This window comes from Triturus cristatus, chromosome 1_1 (assembly GCF_964204655.1).
Source record: "Triturus cristatus chromosome 1_1, aTriCri1.1, whole genome shotgun sequence".
NCBI lineage: Eukaryota > Metazoa > Chordata > Amphibia > Caudata > Salamandridae > Triturus > Triturus cristatus.
In genome coordinates, this window is record NC_140579.1 from 851,657,137 (window position 1) to 851,675,110 (window position 17,974).

A 17,974-nucleotide genomic window follows, 5' to 3' on the forward strand; every position below is an offset into this window, starting at 1 on the left:
CAGAGAACAAAAAAAGGGACAGGTGTCTTTCACTCTTCTCTGCAATGAGTTATGTTCATCTCGATCCAGAGTTTCACGAGTCAGACAGTCCTGCCAGAAGAGCTCTTATCTGCAAGGAATATTTGTCGATGTGTGGACCCTCAACTCGGCCCCTGAAAGCAGTCCACATACACAACCATTTGTGTTTTCTAATGATAGGTTATGTAATATGTACTATCAGCACACAATATATGAGTGAGTGGGGAACGCACACTAGTTTATGATGAAACTAAAAGTTTTTTTGGTATGCGTGCAGCGTTGCCATATGCCTGCAGAGCACAAGAGCACACAATCTGAAGGAGATGTTATCAAGGAAAAAGAAACCACCATCCACTCTGGAATCCTCAACTAAGACAAATGGCACACACAAATGCTGGAATTGCATACATTGCAATAATGCAATAACAGGAGACTTCTTATTACATCCAAGAACGGGCCAAAAAATCCAAAATCTCTAGCAGAACAATGTGCGACTCTGACAACGTAATCTACATGATAAAATGTCCATGCGGATTGCTGTATCTCGGAAAAACTGGGAGAAAGATGAAGATTCGACTCACGGAGCATAAAAGTAAAATACGTACCCACAGCACTACTTCAAGTTTAGCCGTACATTGGGACGAAGCACGTCATCAAATTGCTCAACTGAAATTCCAAATTATTGAAGAGGTACTCAAATTTCCAGACAGAGACAACTCCAAACACCTATTACAACGAGAGGCTTTCTGGATTAAAAGATTACAGACCCTGACCCCACAAGGTCTCAACGATAAACTTGAGATGGCTTGTTTTCTTTAGAACATTTCTACACACATAATCTGAACCCCCACTACGGGGCCCTGATACTTCCTAACAAACAGAATCACATATTCATACCACGATCCCCTCGGATCCCTATTAATACCTCATTACCATGAGTTCTTATTCAAGGAATAGAGCAACTAAACTTTGAATACAGTGAAACTTTCACTATAGAATTAGATAGGTATTTTAAATGTATAAGTTAATGAGAGAAATATTTTTTGAATATTTTTTGAACAGCAATGTCTTTATTCTGAATTCATTATATGATACCCCTGTACATTCGATCTTAAGGGCTGACCTGCCATTTTTGCTCTATATCAATTAGCACATGTTTATGTTTACAACCATGTACTCCATTCACCTCACTATTGCATATTACGTCTAGTAGAACAGGTTACCAACACAGCATCAAACTAGTTTGCTGCACAGCTAGAGTTTACGCTTCAAATAAAGGAATATATTAATTTTTAATTATATTTTCACTTCAGATACTCCACTTCCTAGTGAGAAAACCAGGTAGTCTTATCTCTTATGTTACAACACTCATCTCTACAAAACGTCATCACGTTCCATTGGTTACAACTAGTAAACACACTCACGACCTATCGGTCAGTTAAAGTGCATTTTCAGTGTTTACTATCATCTTGCAGTTCGAAGTGATGAGAGTCCTTCTTTCACGTCAGTCAACACGTCGTCTAGTAAATACCAGAAAACGCTATCGCGAGTCCTCGGCCAGATACGGACGTAAATGCCGTCCATTCGAGTTGTCACGCAAATACCAGGAAACGCTACCGCGAGTCCTCGGCCAGATACGGGAGTAAACGCCGCCCGTTCGAGTTTCGGCACGGTAAGCCAACTTGCTGTGAGTTACCCAGCCTATCTTTCTTCTTCGTGTATTACTGCTCCCATTTTGTAATTGGAATCATTTTCGCTTCCAGATCATTTGACGACCGCCGTTTATTCCTCTACTTTCTTTGAGTCTTCACTCATAGGCAGTTTGATTCAGCATCATCTCCTGTGTACTCTACATTAAGGTGAGCGAAATACGAATAACAGGAACGTTAACGCTATCCACTGGCATAGTTCACAACCACTTAGTTCATTTGTTTTTTCAGGCACTTACAAGAAAACTGACAGGACAGCGTTTCAGAACACACTTAAAGACACAGGTACTAATAGTGGATTCGAGAGCAAAAATCAGTTAGAACATGGCACAGTCATATATAAAAAAAAATTCTTCATCCCAGTGTTCTCTCTTTTAGTGGTTTAACCTTCAGAACTCCAAAGTACTGATATCGAATCTACCAGGTACCCTTAATTATTGGAACCACACATAAACCACTTTGGTGAGGGGAGCACTATACACATACTAATCACAATGAGTATAATTGTTATAAAATTGATCCGACAAAGTGCGGACTTTTCTCCTTCTTTCCACAGCATACCCCTGACGAAGGGACATCATGTCTCGAAATGCATTGGGTGTTTTATGATAATATCATTATTCTACTGAACATATATGTAACCATGTCAATTGAATTGTTCATTTAAAAATATGCAAAAAGCTGAAAGCATGTATCGCAAAGAATGTAGATTACATTTGCGAATTGTTTCTGTTTTGAAAATTTCTGAAACTTTGTATTAAATGTTAGAAATTATCTACTAGCAGTGCAGATTGCAGTCCTAGTAATCTTTCTAGTACTAGGCCACTCACCTATCAGCACACAAACCTTTTGTATCAGAATAAGGGAAAATATAATCATTTCAGCAGTCATACTATAAAATAAAAAGAACATTAGAAACCCCAAAAACATTTTATGTCGCACATCCCTATTATTGGTAATGAATTGGCTTAAATCAGACTTAGCTCCTTTATCGATAATATTAGCAGATTTGTGGTTATTATATTGGTGCATGATTAGTATTTTCCATAACTATTTCACGCCAGTTCATATCTTCCCACTGAATTTCCCCCAAGCAACCAGTCCTCTTGTCTTCCCCTTCCAAATTCATAGGTTTGTGTACACCTTTCTCCCCAATAATTATCTATGGAAAGGGTTAGAAAAGTTGTTCAGTCTCTCGTATCTGTTCCACAGAAAAACAATGCCTCAGTTAGACACACGTCTGAAAGGTAAGCAAAATGAATCGAAACATGCTTCCCTGTTTCCTCGGTTCAGCGTTTTATGACCTTGTAATGCTGCTCCTTACACATAGCTCTGTGAACAGCTGATTGGATGTTTCCTCTTCTGCGTTGTTGTTTTTTGTTGTTGGAGTGAGTAATGCCAAACTGCTTCAAAAATAATATAACCATGTTGCGTGCTCTATTAAGTATAATCACCATACAAAGCATTCATTTTCTAGACCCTAAGCCTACAGAGTAACATGCATGTGTCATCATAAAAGAAAGCCCTGCCATATATGTCAGTTGCCATGACATGGTGCTCCCTCTTCCGGGAGGGGACATGCTGGCAGGAGGTTCTTCCCACATTTGGGCAGAGGACACAGCAGGTAGTAGCAGAGGCCTCTGCCACAGTACTTGGAGGTGTATGGACTCCAGTGAAGACACAGGCCTCCGGCTTTCTATAAACCTGCTTCTGGACTTGAATGAGACCTGGGTACTGGGCCACAGATAGCAACACAGTCTACCATGTGCACAGTTTCTGATACGGCGCATTCCGCCCATGGCACAGATTTGCAACTGCTGCAGAAGTTAATTTGCAGCACAGTTCTTTGATGCAGCAGCACAGTCTGCTCAGTCATAGTTCTTGGATGCAGCGGCACAGTTCACTTGGTCAAAAGTATTGTCTCTCTTCCTGCCTGGAACTATTCATATGGATACTCCTTGGGGCACACATATCACTCTCCTAAATCTTACTGGTGTGACAGAACCACACATCATCAGGTTGTCAAACTACTTCTAATTATCGCTGGACAGACACCTGTCGATTAGCAAGCTCCTTCCCGCTTTCATCAGGCATATTGGATTCTAGGTGCTTCAGGTCAGAGGTACACCCTCTTGGTTCCAGGTAAGACTTCTGGTGATAACCCCTCCCCTCATGGAAGCTCCGGTAGCACCATTCCTCAGTGTAGCCCTCTCCTATTTCCTTCATCAAAGAGAACTTTGAACTGGAACAAGTGGGTCAGTGGCTTCCAGCTGTATTTAGTTAAAGCAGGCAGGAGGGTGTTGAATCTTTGTGCTTTCAAAAATGGCTTGGGGTGTTTTTCTTTTCAACTGTCCTCTGCAAGCTGTTCATCAGGCCGGTCTTTGTGAAGAGTGATGCTCCTCATAGTAAGGATGTTGCCAGTCTGGAGTACTTACAACAGAGCCACAAAGATGTGAGCTTGCTGCATCTGGATATCAACTGGCAGAATGAGCAGTGATCAGGGAAGAGACCAAAGGCTGACCTCACCCAAAGTGGGTAACTTTCACCTTAACAGCTGCGACCGCAGTCCCAGCCTTTAATCCTACCTTCTACCATTTAGCAGTTTTATAGGGAGTAATCTGTATCATCCCCGGCAAACAGCCTGATTGAATTTCTAAAGGTGTCATGTCTCCTTTTCCCTGTCTAGATCACCTTCCAGTTTCAGAAATGTCAGCAATATACTTCCTCTGTTTGGGAAAACAACTTTGCTTCCATCTTGCAAAAGAGAACCGGCCAGGGTCTTCCAAAAACAAAAACCCACTGGTCCCCATTCACTTAAACAGAACATGCATGTACTACACAGGCCTCAAACGCATAACATACACTTAGCATGATAGCGACACGATCTAGGTTAGCGCATGGACTTTTACATGAGTGGGCCAGATGGGCTTTTCTCCGCTAATGCAGATAAAAAGGGCTGGTCAAAACTATGGATTCATAAAGCATGGTAAGCTACCACCACTTATGAACATGCTAAGTAGTGCTATGTCAGTAAATGAGAGCGCGGTTGGTGTGCCTCAACAGGTCACAGGATATGTCCAGTGCCTTGCTCATGTCAAAGTACAGGCCTGGGCCTCTGTGCACAATTTACATTAAGATGAAGCTAGGACCATATAACAAAAATTAAGATAACAGATACTCTCAGCCGGGCACTCAGGGCAGGGGGACACAACTGTATACCGTGCAGTGGAAATTCCCGTTCCAACAAACAAAAATGCTCAGTTACATCTTTCACTGTTTAACATAAAACATGTTTAGTGCTGAAGGCCTCTATAAAATTATCATACCTTTTTCCCTTGAGATACCAGGAGACAATGTCACTTATCCATTGCTGCAATTTTTACAACTGAAGCGCTGTTTAAATATTCCCTAATATGAACCTGAGAATCCTCAGTAAAATATATTTAAAACTTGGCATAACATTAATAGAGTGATGTGATGCTAGATGAGGTTATGAGCATCTCTATAATACATCTGTTATACATCTACTCTTTTCGTGCTGTGGCGATTTCTGTTACGGATGCCCATTTCAGCTATGGATTAAGAAATGGTGTAACAGTACTTTGTAGCAGTGTGTGGATCTGTGTTTGCCATAATTTAATAGTGATGATCAGTAGTGCCTAGTTGAGGTAGAACTAAGTCATCTAATCGTTGGTAATGCTTCATAATGGATGCTGGCAGACCGGCACCTGCTCTTGAAATGTGCAGTGCGTTTTGGAATTTGTCATGCTGAAGGGATTTGCAGTTAATATTATCTGATGGGGGAAGCAGTTCATCTAAAATGCACCGTTGGCTGGTTATAAGGCCTTGACAAGTTGCTCTGATTAGGTTCACTTAGTGAATGGTTCTGATATGGACTAGACATTTTATGGTAATGGAATAGTTAGATGTTAAAGAAACAAGTGGATTTACTGCCTTTTTGATCACATGATGAGCAGCGGGTGTGCTGATTTTGTTTCTGTTGGGGGAGGGTGAAAAATAAAGAGCTTCATGTGCATTTTCAGTTGAGGTGGCAAATTATAATATATCATTGGCCTGTTTCACAAAGCTGCATGTGCTAATGGCAGGATTTACAAATGCACAGAACATAAAATAGTGATTTAACAGATGTAAATAACTTTGCTCCTGCCTTACATGACCTAAAGGAGAAATGACACTGTGTTGAAAAACGAGGCAGTATCTGTGAGTCCAGCACAAATAACATGTCACATTTATCCTTCACTGGGAACCAAACACTCTATTGTAGCGCTTGACTCTCAGAGGGTAGCGTTGCAGAGCAGTCTAAGGCTTACTCGCCATTTACTAATATGCAGAAATAACACTCAATAATTGATTGGCCAGTCTGTACTTTGCTTTATAAAAGGAAGAGTACATTTATTAAACCCACACACTACTCAATACTATGCATCAATTTACAAATATACATAAGCTGTTGGAATCACTTTGTGACATTGCGTAATACTTCCACCCTTCCCGCAGGGGGGTGGGGTCTAGTACCACCACTCCCATGTATGCAGATCATCTTGCCCCCTTATGCAGTGGGTTGACATAACTTGGATCAAGGGCCTTGCCCACTGGCACCATCCCAGTGGCGACCCACCCCATCATCTCAACAAGCATTAAAAATAGGAACACCTAGACCTCATTCTCAAACATTTGCAACCTAAAGGCCTTAATACAGATCAAATACAGAGGAGCAAAGAGCCCGAGAGACCGAGGACCCGGGGAGCGTGCAGACATTCGGCCTCCCTGAAATGGAGACCTGGACGATGGTTGCCTTCCAGAGAGTAAAGGGGAACATTAATGCGGTTTGGGCGGGGGAGGGAGAGATATCTGTGTTTTATTCAAAGGGACTGGTAATTTTCATATGGCTATAAGTCATTCATTCAATTGGGGTGCACCGTATATATTGTGTGGGGCATGGGCACGGAGCACACGACTTCCCCCCTCTGTCTTTTTTGTTTTCTTCCTTTGAATTTCTTTAGGGCGACAGGCACTCTGCAAGTTTCTTGATGGGTAGTTTCAAACCCACAGTGCAGGGCAGCAGGGTGGGGGGTTGTTGGGGTAGGGTGTATTGTTTGTTTGTTTTATACTTTTTGTGTTTAATTGGCACAGTATATAAGTACATCTGCAATAGAACTATTGGAAAAGTGAACGCAGAGGGTTGTTGGCATGTCCATTTTCATACCAAGAATGATGGGGGATAAGGATGTCAACGTTCTGAGCTGGAATGTTAACGGGTTAGGGGACAAAATTAAACAAAGTGTAGTCCTCCAATATATTAAGAGACACGCTCTGGGTGTGGTCCTATTACAGGAGACACATTTAGTTGGAAACCTGTGCAAGGCAATGCACAGGGGGGGGATATAAAATGATTGCATACGCGGGATTCACATCGGGGTCCAGGGGTGTGGACATCATGACGAAAAACACATTCCCGCTGGGAGTGAGTTCCACATGGATGGATGATCGAGGCAGATATGTTGGTGTCACTGGTATGTGGGAGGGCCGTTTAATCACTTTTATGTCCATCTATGCTCCCCCAGGCTTACAGGGTACCACGTTTGCTGACTTGGGTGCGGTCCTATTCACGGTTCCAGAGGGGCCTCTGATACTAGCGGGCGACTTTAACGCAGTCGTCTCCGGTACATTAGATAGGTTCCCTCCCCGGGAGGTGGGGTGAGCTGCCCACTGGTTACCTGATTTCTTAGAAACTATGGGCTTGGTCGATAGCTGGAGGCTCTATCATCCAGATCAGTTACAACACACTTTTCACTCTGGGGCTCACCATAGTCTCTCCAGGCTAGACTATTGCCTAGTACCAGCCGCACAAGCCACCTACATAAGTGACATTAAACATTTAGCCAGAGGTATTTCTGATCACTCACCACTTTGGATCCACCTACTTCTGGACCGGGGAACGGCGGGGAGACTGGCCCCAATCAACCCCTGGTACCTGCGTAACCCTAAGATCCGTAAAGACCTTCTTAAGACCATAAACGAATATTTCACCAATAATGTGGGATCAGTGACCTCCTACCAGTCTCTCAGAGAGGCATTTATGACTGTAATCTGGGGACAGGCTTTATCGTTAATATCTGGGTCTAAGAAAGATAAGCAAACAGAAGTTCTTGAGCTTGAGACAGAAATTTATAGACTGGAGGGCGACCTGGAGTCGGGGGTAACGCCGGATAAGCTTCATCTGTTAAGCCTAAAGCAGCACAACTATAAAACACTGGTCACAGATAGGGCTAAGGCCCATAGTAGGGAGCAACAGGGCGGGCTTTATTATCTGGGAGATAAAGCCGGGAAACTCATCGCATGGCTGGACAGAAGGGAATGGGCAAGCCGCCTTGTTCCGGAGCTCAGAACCGAGGGAGACGTCCAAATCACAGAGCCACAGGAGATAGTAGACAGGTTTGCAGAGCACTTTCAAGCAGTCTATACGACAATATCCCCTCACTCAGAGGCAGATTCGCAGGAACTGCTTCGTGATATCAAACTCCCTTGTCTCTCCCCTGATGACCGAAAATATGTAGATAGTCCCCTTACAACGGAAGAGATTGCCCAAGCAATTCGCTCGCTAAACTCAGGGAAAGCACTGGGCCCAAACGGACTCCCCATCGAGCTCTACAAACTTAGGCCAGATAAACTTGCCCCCTACTGGAAAACAATGTTTGAGGAGTCTAGAGAAGCAGGAGTGTTGCCCCTGGAGCAGAGGGTAGCTACCATTGTCACCATCCACAAGGAGGGAAAGGTCAAGACGGATTGTGCCTCATACAGGCCCATCTCTCCTTTGATCGCAGAGCCCAACATTTTGGCCAAGCTCCTGGCTAACCGATTGGTAAAAGTGATCATCGACCTGATACATCCCGATCAATCTGGCTTTATGCCCCATAGAAACACAGCCCTCAATCTACGTAGATTACACGGGGTGATAGCTAGAGCCCACACCCTTCGAGAACCAGCCGTGATTGTGTCATTGGACGCGACTATGGCTTTGAGTAGCCCTATTTGTGGGCAGTCCTGGCTAAGTTTGGGTTTGGTCCGGAGTTCATCCAGTGGGTACGCCTGCTGTACTCGGCACCTCTGGCACAAGTGGTGGTAAACAATAAAGTGTCAGCTTCATTCCCGCTTAGTCGCGGAACACGTCAAGGCTGCCCGCTATCCCCCCTCCTTTTTTCTCTGGCCTTGGAACCCTCTGCTGCTTGGATTCGTTGGGATCCAATGATAAGAGGACTGAGGTGGTCCCCCAGATGGGAGGACCACATATCTTTGTACGCCGATGATATTTTGCTTTATATGGCTTCCCCCCAAAAATCCATTGTGATCGTTCTAGATATTCTAACAGTCTTTGGGAGGTTTTCGGGACTCTAAATTAATTGGGGGAAATCCCTGCTGTTTGTCCTGAGGGGGAACCCTCCTATTCCTCCCCGAAACTGCCAAATACAAGTTAACACCGTTGGATTTAAGTATTTGGGGATCTTTGTTTCCCTCAACCCTTCAGTTAGGTATACACAGAATCTTCTTCCCCCCTTTAGAAACTCAAAAGTGACATTGCTAGCTGGAGGAAGCTCCCCATCTCACTCCTGGGCAGAGCCGCCCTCTTCAAAATGATGGCCCTGACAAGATTCCGCTATGTCCTGCAAAACACTTTAGATGTAGTTCCAGCGTCTTACTTCAGGGAAATTGAGGGCCTGCAAAGAGACCTATTATGGGACGGCAGACCTCGAATTGCATTAAACAAACTAACGGTAAACTGGTACGATGGAGGCATTAGTCTCCCAGATATCAGGAAATACTACTGGGCCTCCCAACTTGCGGCTATTAACCAGGGCACGTTTGGTCATGCAGACGACCCGGGCTATGCCATGGATAAGTGGCTCCTTCCGGGTGGAAACTATAATAGAGCTCTTTACTCATGACCCAAGCGATTTTTATTATCGGCCCCACGAAACACTCAGTTCAAATTTGGCATGACCCCACTGGCTCTCTGGGATGGAGACACAAGTTAACATTAGTCACCCCTCTTTGGGACTCAGAGAAGCTGGGCGATCTCAGGAAAACGAAGGGCTTCGACTGGTGGGATCTTATTGGAATTTCAGTTATCAAGGATATGTGGGGGAAGGGAGGGGTCAAGACCTTCAAGGAGCTTCAAATTGAATACGAACTGGCAGACTCGGAGTACTTCCGTTATATGCAGGTTCGACACTCACTCCAGTCCTCGTTACCCAAAGGGACCGATCCCCCGGAGGCTTCCCCGCTGGAGGACAGAGTTTTGGATGGTCATCTTCCCGAGAAAACGATCTCACTAACATATAAAAAGTTAATTAACCACATGGCAGATCCTCTTCAAACACTGAGAGACAAGTGGGTGCAGGACGGGATAGAATTGGATGACGAAGACTGGCAATTGGTGGTATCTTCTCCCAGAGTGGTGACTATTCCAGCACGCTTAAGGCTGGTTCAACTAAAAAGCCTTCACAGAATTTACATAATGGGGCCCCGATTAGTGAGCATGGGGTGGGCTGACACGAGAGAATGTAAAAGGCAATGTGGCCTTACCGGCACATACATGCACATTATCTGGAAATGTACACATATCAGCTCTTATTGGCTTCAAATACATGATATAATCAGCAAGGTGTTACGCATCACTCTCCGTCCGGAGGCAAGGAGATGCCTTCTAAATATATGGGAGCCCACGGATTTGAACGCCTCACAGACGCAGTGGGTCACTTTGGGGTTCATGTTAGCCAAAAGAAATATTGCTCAACTATGGGGGGCGGCACATCCGCCCACCCTGGAGGCCTGGGAAAGGAACCTCGATTGGTGTATGTTCAGAGAAAAAACTGTATATCTGGCAAGGGGGTGCCCCAAGAAGTGGTCTCACGTCTGGGGCCCGTGGAATAGCTATAGAGGAGAGATCTGTACACCACCTCGTAGCATTGAACAAGAAGACCCTATCTCCCCGTAATGTTCCTCTCCATTGTAATGTATGTATATACTTCCACCCATATGTATTGTGATGTATAATTTGCCCGATCCTCTGTACTGTACAATTTGCCGATGTTTGTTAATAAAAAGAGTTATAAAAAAATTTAAAAAATAGGAACACCTGGCCTGTGGACAAATAACCCTGACTGAGCATCTCATTCTGTCCGTACAGTATACACCTCTACATCTTAGGGGTTAACAGTCAGGGTTGTTCTTCACCTAAAGCAGCAGCAAGAATACATGTTTAGACATCACTTTAAATGAGGTACTTATCATAGCTGATAACAGTTGTAATGCATTGCAATCACAGCCCCTAAAAGGCATCACAGTTATAATCACAGGATTAAGCATATACCGCCAGACACCCTAGCAGCAATGTCTGGCACCTAACCCCACTTTGCTTACAAATTCACATTACACATGTGACTTACAGTCCCACCATAGAAATAACATTGGTAAATGCACTTCTTGTGCAATTGCACCTCTTCAACTCCAGGGGATGCCCTCCATACATCCCCCACACAGCCCTCCATACATTGAGACAGTCCCTAATGCATCCCCAGCTGTCAAACAAAAGCTCCGGCTTTGACTGTGGGCTGAGCACTTGAGGGGTTATTTCTTTGGAGTCCCCTAGAGACTTGGGGGGGGGGGGGACTCTTCCTCTTCGTGCTGGGGGAGACTGCGTTGCTCCTGCAGCTCCCCCTGCACCTTCGCACACTTTTCGCAGTGACTCCATCCTCCTTGGGTCACCACAAGCCGAGATAAAGCTGCTTTCCCCTGCAGGCTGATCCGGGCCTGCAGGGCATTATGGGGTGCTCTTCCCCCATCGGGTGAATTCTTGATGAGCGGCTCTCCCGCTGCTCCGGGGAGAGCTGCGCTGAACACTATGGCGGTCCTGCGCCACACCAGCTCCTTGTAGGGGGGGCCCGGTCCCACTCGGACCCCTCCTGTGAAGGTGAGTCCACTTAGAGCAGCTCAGGGAGCCCACCCCGGCTGCTCCTGTTGTCGCGCACTTCAGGGTCCTGGTCCCACCCGGGAACCCTGCACTGCCGGCTTGCTGGAGAGCCACTCGGGGACCCCACCCCCGGTGGCTTTCGCTGGTTCCCCGCCCAACCAGCATCCTTGCGACACTTCTCTTCTGGTGTGCCCGCTCCGGCAGGCAGACAGAGACTCCCGCCGGTCTGGCTGGACCTCGGGAGAGTGCGACGGTACTCCCCCTGCCTTCCTCCAATCACGGGGGAGCCAGTGTGGCCCGGAGTTGGGATCCTGGGCCCCTCCCCCTTTGGAGGTCTTCACGGGGAGTGCGACGGCGCTCTCCGGCTTTGGCTTCTGGTCTTCGGGGCCCGCAGTTGGGATCCCGGGCCCCATGGTCAGTCTTCGTGGGGAGTGTAATTGCGCTCCCTGACTTGTCTGTGGAGTGACAGGCCTGGAGTTGGGATTCCGGACACTGGGAATTGTTCGCGGGGAGTGCTTCCCGGCTTCTTTACTCCCCCGAGGGGGGTGCGATGGCACTCCCCTCCCTCCGTCTCATCGGGGGCCAGAGTGGGCTCCTGGCACCCCATTCAGGCAGTTTCACAGGGAGCGCGATGGCGCTCCCCAGCTTAACTTCTTGTGGGGACAGCCCCCGGGACCTGCCCATCCCGGAGGCATATTTGAGACTGGCAGCGGAGCCCCACGTGCTTCCTCGTCGGTCCAGTTAGAGGTCAAAGGTCACCTACTTTCTGGGGGCATATCTCGGCCCCCGGCCGGCCGATTTTCACCATCTTGGCCTCTTCTTTCTCCTAGTGGCGCACTCCAGCCACTGGGAGCACTTTCTTTCACCCTCCTGGTCTCGAGGAGGATGAACTCAGCCAGGAGCGGTCTTCACTGGCTCCCTGCGCCAGCCTTTCACCTGGTTCTTCTCGTGGGCCTCTCTTCTCCTTATGCAGAGGCCAAGGCTTCTGCTCACTGGTCCTGGTCTCCCCTTGTGGCGCAAGTCAGGGTCCTGGGCCAGTCTTGAGGTTCTTCCTTCCAGCTGCCCATGGCACCAGGCTCCAGCACCAGTCTTCCTCAGCAGACCACACCCCAGAGAGAGCTCCTCTTCCTGTGCAACCTCTTTTTAAAGAATTTGGAGGGGGCTGGCAGGAAGTCTCTGTTAGCCCTATCAAACAGCGACGCCACCACCTCTCTGCTCCTGTTCCCTCCTTCCTGCCCAGGCCTCTGGGTTAGTACAAAATGGCGTCGTCCAGGGGTCTCATGCCACATGGTCTCTGAAAGCCCCTTCCCCCCTTGCTGCCTTCTCTCCAGAGCAGCTTGGTGCCTGGCACCAGGTTACAGCTGCTGATGGATAACCGGGTAGGTCCACCCATCTTCTCTCCCTTTTGGAGAGGAGACCTTTGCCCTTGGAATGCTTGTCGTGAAGGGCTAGGCCTCTGATGCTACAGCTTGGGGAGGAAGGTCATTAATCCAGCCTGGCAGGGTCAGTTCCAGCCAGGCTCTGGTTATGAGCTGAGTCGGAGGAATATGAAATTTTTGGATGACCCATAAGCAGTACATCTATGGTTTTGAATTCAGAAGAATACTTCTTCTCACCTATGTTACAGTGGACTTCAGTGCGTGTCTGGAATTTCTAGGCCCTAGGAAAGTGAAACTATCCCATGTGATCCACATCCTCATAGGAGAATAATGAAGTGGTCCTTCAGTGAAAACAGTAAAGCACACTGACTTTCCTTAACATATTTCTTCCCATTGTATACAGCCTATTCCATGTCACCACCCAGGTCTGCATAATTCCTGCCCCACCATTCAATTTGTAGCTGCTCCGGGCTGCGCATGGCAGGAATCTCCCCTGCGCAGCCCCTACACGTGTGCACACGAATGTACACACATGTCTGCATGTAACCAGCCCGGTACCCCTTACTCCGGCTGCAGTGCAGCGGCCTACCCTCACCAGGGGGACACCGGTAAAATCCACATGCAGTTTCATCATGAGTTCACTGTGGGTGAGTACCAACTTATGAGGCTCTCCCACGGTAAAAGCTCAACAATTAGGTATTCAAAAAGCCAAAAATCCGGGCAGCTCAGAAGGTCAGAACCACCTTCTAACACACTGCCACAAAAATAAAGCAAATAGTGACAGGACTCTATCCAGCATTACGGCCAGCACTGCAGGTACTCCTGTAAATACTTATGATTTGTGGGCTTATTTATCTAGATGTGCACATTTCTTTCAGCTTCATGCCCTACACGTCTGTGGTGCTATATTGTCCTCTTGATTGTCTCCAGGGGTGTGTCTAACATTATTTGGAATACAGAAAAGAATGAGTATATCTGAACAGAACTAAAAAGATACAATGTTGAATGGTGGATTGTTGATTGATCTTCCAAGTTATGTGATTAACTAGCATATTGGAATAGGGATAAGTAGTAGTAATACTTACTGGTTAATACGGTAAATTGGGATAGTGTGTGTAATTTCATGGGCTTTGGTGTTGTCTGAAAATTGTGATAGTCGTAGTCACATCTGTATGATGTTGTAGATGTCAGATGATCTATCCTGTATGTTCTTTTGGAAACTGGGTTGCTCCAATAGAGGAAAGCAGCAATCAGAATGTATAGTTTTACAGTTATAGATATAGGAATTAAATAGCAGTCTCTTCCCTGCAAAGACAACACAATTAGTGAAGGAAAGAAGATGTAAGTAAAGTTTTGATGATGTTGTTTCATTGGAAGGGGAGCCTGTCGGACTTCAAATGGTAGCAGTAGCAGATGATTAAGGTAGTGCTTCACGGTGGCAGGGAAGGATGTACTGATTCTCAAGGTCAGAGTGTTTCTAAAGGTGATAATGTTTTTATCATTAACTTTATTGAATTTACAGCATGCAGTCCGATCAATGTCAGCCCCCCCATGCTGCACCGGTGAAGGTGATAAATAAAACTCTCATTGACACAGTTATCTGTGAGGATGCCCAAGTTTTGCTAGCATTAAATTTAGAGAGCAGAGTTTCTTAGACCTTGCAGATTGAGGTCTGCATGAAAGGTGTGTACTGTTTATATGTAAAGTTGTCTAATATCTTAATGTTATATGGTTAGTCCTGCAGAGTTCTCTGTAGCTTAGGCATGGGGAGAAGGGGCCCACCTGTGTAGGTTTGTTGGGCATTGAGCTACATGCATCAAGAGGCCCAGAGCAAGGGGGAGAAGCTAATGATGAGCAGGTTGGATGCCATGTTGCTATGACCCATGCAGCCAGTAACTGAGTAGCCTTCAGGGCATAAAGGGAATATATCAAGGTTCACTGTTAAGAAGCTGTATTAGTGATAATTTGGTGCAGTATAATCAGTAGAGATAATAACACCTGTAAGGTGCATAGGTGGGTAGAGACAAACTCCTGGGGTCACAAAAGGTGATACAGGAGTAGGCAAAGAAACACTGCAAAAATACAGATCATTTGTGGATAGAGTGCATGGGTGTTCAGCTGGTAAGGGAAGGGACAGAATACAGGAATCAGAGAATGGAAGTCTCAAGAAGAAACAAGCAAGGGTTATTGGTAGGAAGTACCAGATAGTAGAGATTTGCGTCCAGGCCGCATATGGCAGGGGACATGAAAAATATATAAAACTGGCCACAAAGAGAAGATCAAGGCAGAATGGGAACTAATGTGGGTGAATACCACAAGGAAGATGGGGAGTTTGGAGATTGGAAATTAAAATGGTACAGACTAAGTAGGGCCAGGGTGGAAAAGGTAAAAGCATTAACAAGGTATATGGGAAGGGTTAAGGGCAGGGAACGGCACAAGCAACTGCTGTATCTGATAGAGACCTGTAGCTACAGATTCCTTACCTTAGAATATTCCATAGGCGTCAGACTGGATCCAGACTTTTTTGAGCAGTACCCCTGCACACCAGTCTATGGCGTCGTTTGGCTCTGCGTGGGCATTGTCTGCGCCAGAAATTGCATGCGTTGAGCCTATAGAGGAGCCACTTCAGCACGCTGACTTCAGTTCTTTCCTTTCCATGCCAGATATCACTGATTCATGAAGAGCCATCTTAGTTGCTTTCTGACTATTTTTGTCTTGAATTTTGTCAAACTTTTTTCAAGAAATTAATTTCCTGGTGTGACAGGATGTCCCCAAAGAGACCTACTGATTGCAAGCCTTGTGGTGCCTGTCGCTGGCAGATATCTGGGACAGACACACACTTGGTCTGCCTATGGTGCTTGGAGAAGGACCATGATTATAAGACCTCTGGGAACTGCCAAGCCATACACTAGAAGGCACTTAGGGAACGTTCCCTCAAGCTCCTCGTTGACTAATGTCGAATTACCCCGCAATCCTCAAGATCCCAGTCGTGCGGAAGATGCCGGGATCGCCCTAAGAGCCACAGCCGGCGATCGTAGCCTCATTCAAAGTCGTCGGGTAAGACCCACTGAAAGAAGAAATCCAAGAAGCAGACGAGATCTTTAAGTTCATCATACCCATCTAAGTCATCCGACTAAGCGCGGGAGCATTGGCTCTCCAGGCCATGCGCTTCAGCAGAACCTAAGACAGGGTCCACTGTGCTTTCTTGACTTTCCCGGAGCCAGAACGACCCCTGCCCAGCTGATAGATTTTTATGAGGTCATGCACCTCATACTTTGGTGGCCTGTCACCTCTGGAGCATCTTTGGGCCCCATGTACTCAAGAAGGGCCCCCACTGGATCCTCGCGGGCAGGTTCACCATCTGCGCCAGTGGGGACCCATGGATCTGCTGTTGGATTTGGAACGAAGCAGCCTGTGAGACCAAGACATCCTTGGCACCACCTTCAGTACCAACATCCACTGCGGTGCCGCCACCCTCATCCTCATTTTTGGCTCCGACGCAGAGCTAGACAGGTATTGTCTGACCCCAATGCTGGTGCTGACTGGGACCATGCACTCCAGGCCACACCCAGTGTCTTTTCCAGTCGACAAGCCTGGAGAGGGAGATGAATAGGAGGAGTGCGAGGAACCTTATGGATACCAGCATCCCCTAGATGATACTGAGGACAACTGGTATGGACACTGGCCTGGTCTCTCCCCTTACTGTGGCTCCTGACGAGGGTGTCTCATTTACTATGGTGTTCTGTAGGGTGGCTGAGGTTTTGAACCTTCAATGGCAGTTAAGACGAATGTCTTGACAGAGGTGCTTCAGCCGGGAGTCACCACATCTGAACCCTTACTTCTTTTTAATGAAGCCCTTACTGATGTCCTACTCTGGGCCTGGTCCAAGCCCTGCACAAGGCCTGCTGTGCATAATACAATTGCCTGCCTCTATTGTTCCGCTCCTGGGGACCCTAGTTTCCTTACCCAGCACCCCATCCTGAAGAGCTTCGTAGCCCAAGCCTCCAACTCTGGAGTCAATCCTGATGTGTTCCATACCACTCTACCGGATAGGGGATACAAGAGGTGGATACACCACAGTCACTACCCGACTAACGTTACCACCCATTACTTCACCATGCAAGGTATTACAATGACTTGCTTTAGGGGGCACTGGACTTTGGAATAGTATAAATTACTATTCCAACTCCAGTCTATGCAACAGTAGGGAAGGTGTTGGACTTAAAAGTCCAACACCATTCCAACAATACCTCCCCTACAACAAGTCACTGTGCCAACTTGTGGGTTAAAGTAACATGTGGTTATGTCAGAGTCGGGGTAGTGACTGCATTGTTAAAGCTGGTCTTTGTTGAAACTGCGGGGTAAAGGATATTTCCTGGAAGAGGATGGCCTCTTCTGCCAGCCTTGCACTGTGGTCGGTGAACACTGCATGCCTCTTGGGCCGAAAATCCCATATGATCTGGGACTCAGAGGAGGGCTGAGCCATACTTTCTGAAGCCATTGCTGAGGGGAGAGACATAGCAAAATTCAACATACAAGGTGCACTGAACACAACAGACCTACTGGGTAGAGTGATTTCATTGTCGGTGGCCCTTCAGCGTCATGCCTGGCTGAGCCCCACCTGCTTTTCAGGGGATGCCTGAGCCTCACTAATGGACGTGCTCTTTGATGCCTCTCATCTTTTTGGAGAGATAGCGGGCTCAATGCTGGAGCCCTTTAAGGATAGCAGATCTATGGCCAGCTTCTTGGGCTTCTCCATGCCCCTCGTCAACCTTAGTCCATCTTCCGCCACAGAAGGGGGCTTTCACCACATTCATACCTTCCCTCCCTTTTTGTGGCCTTGGATACGGGTCCTACAAACCTTGTGGAAGAGGTAG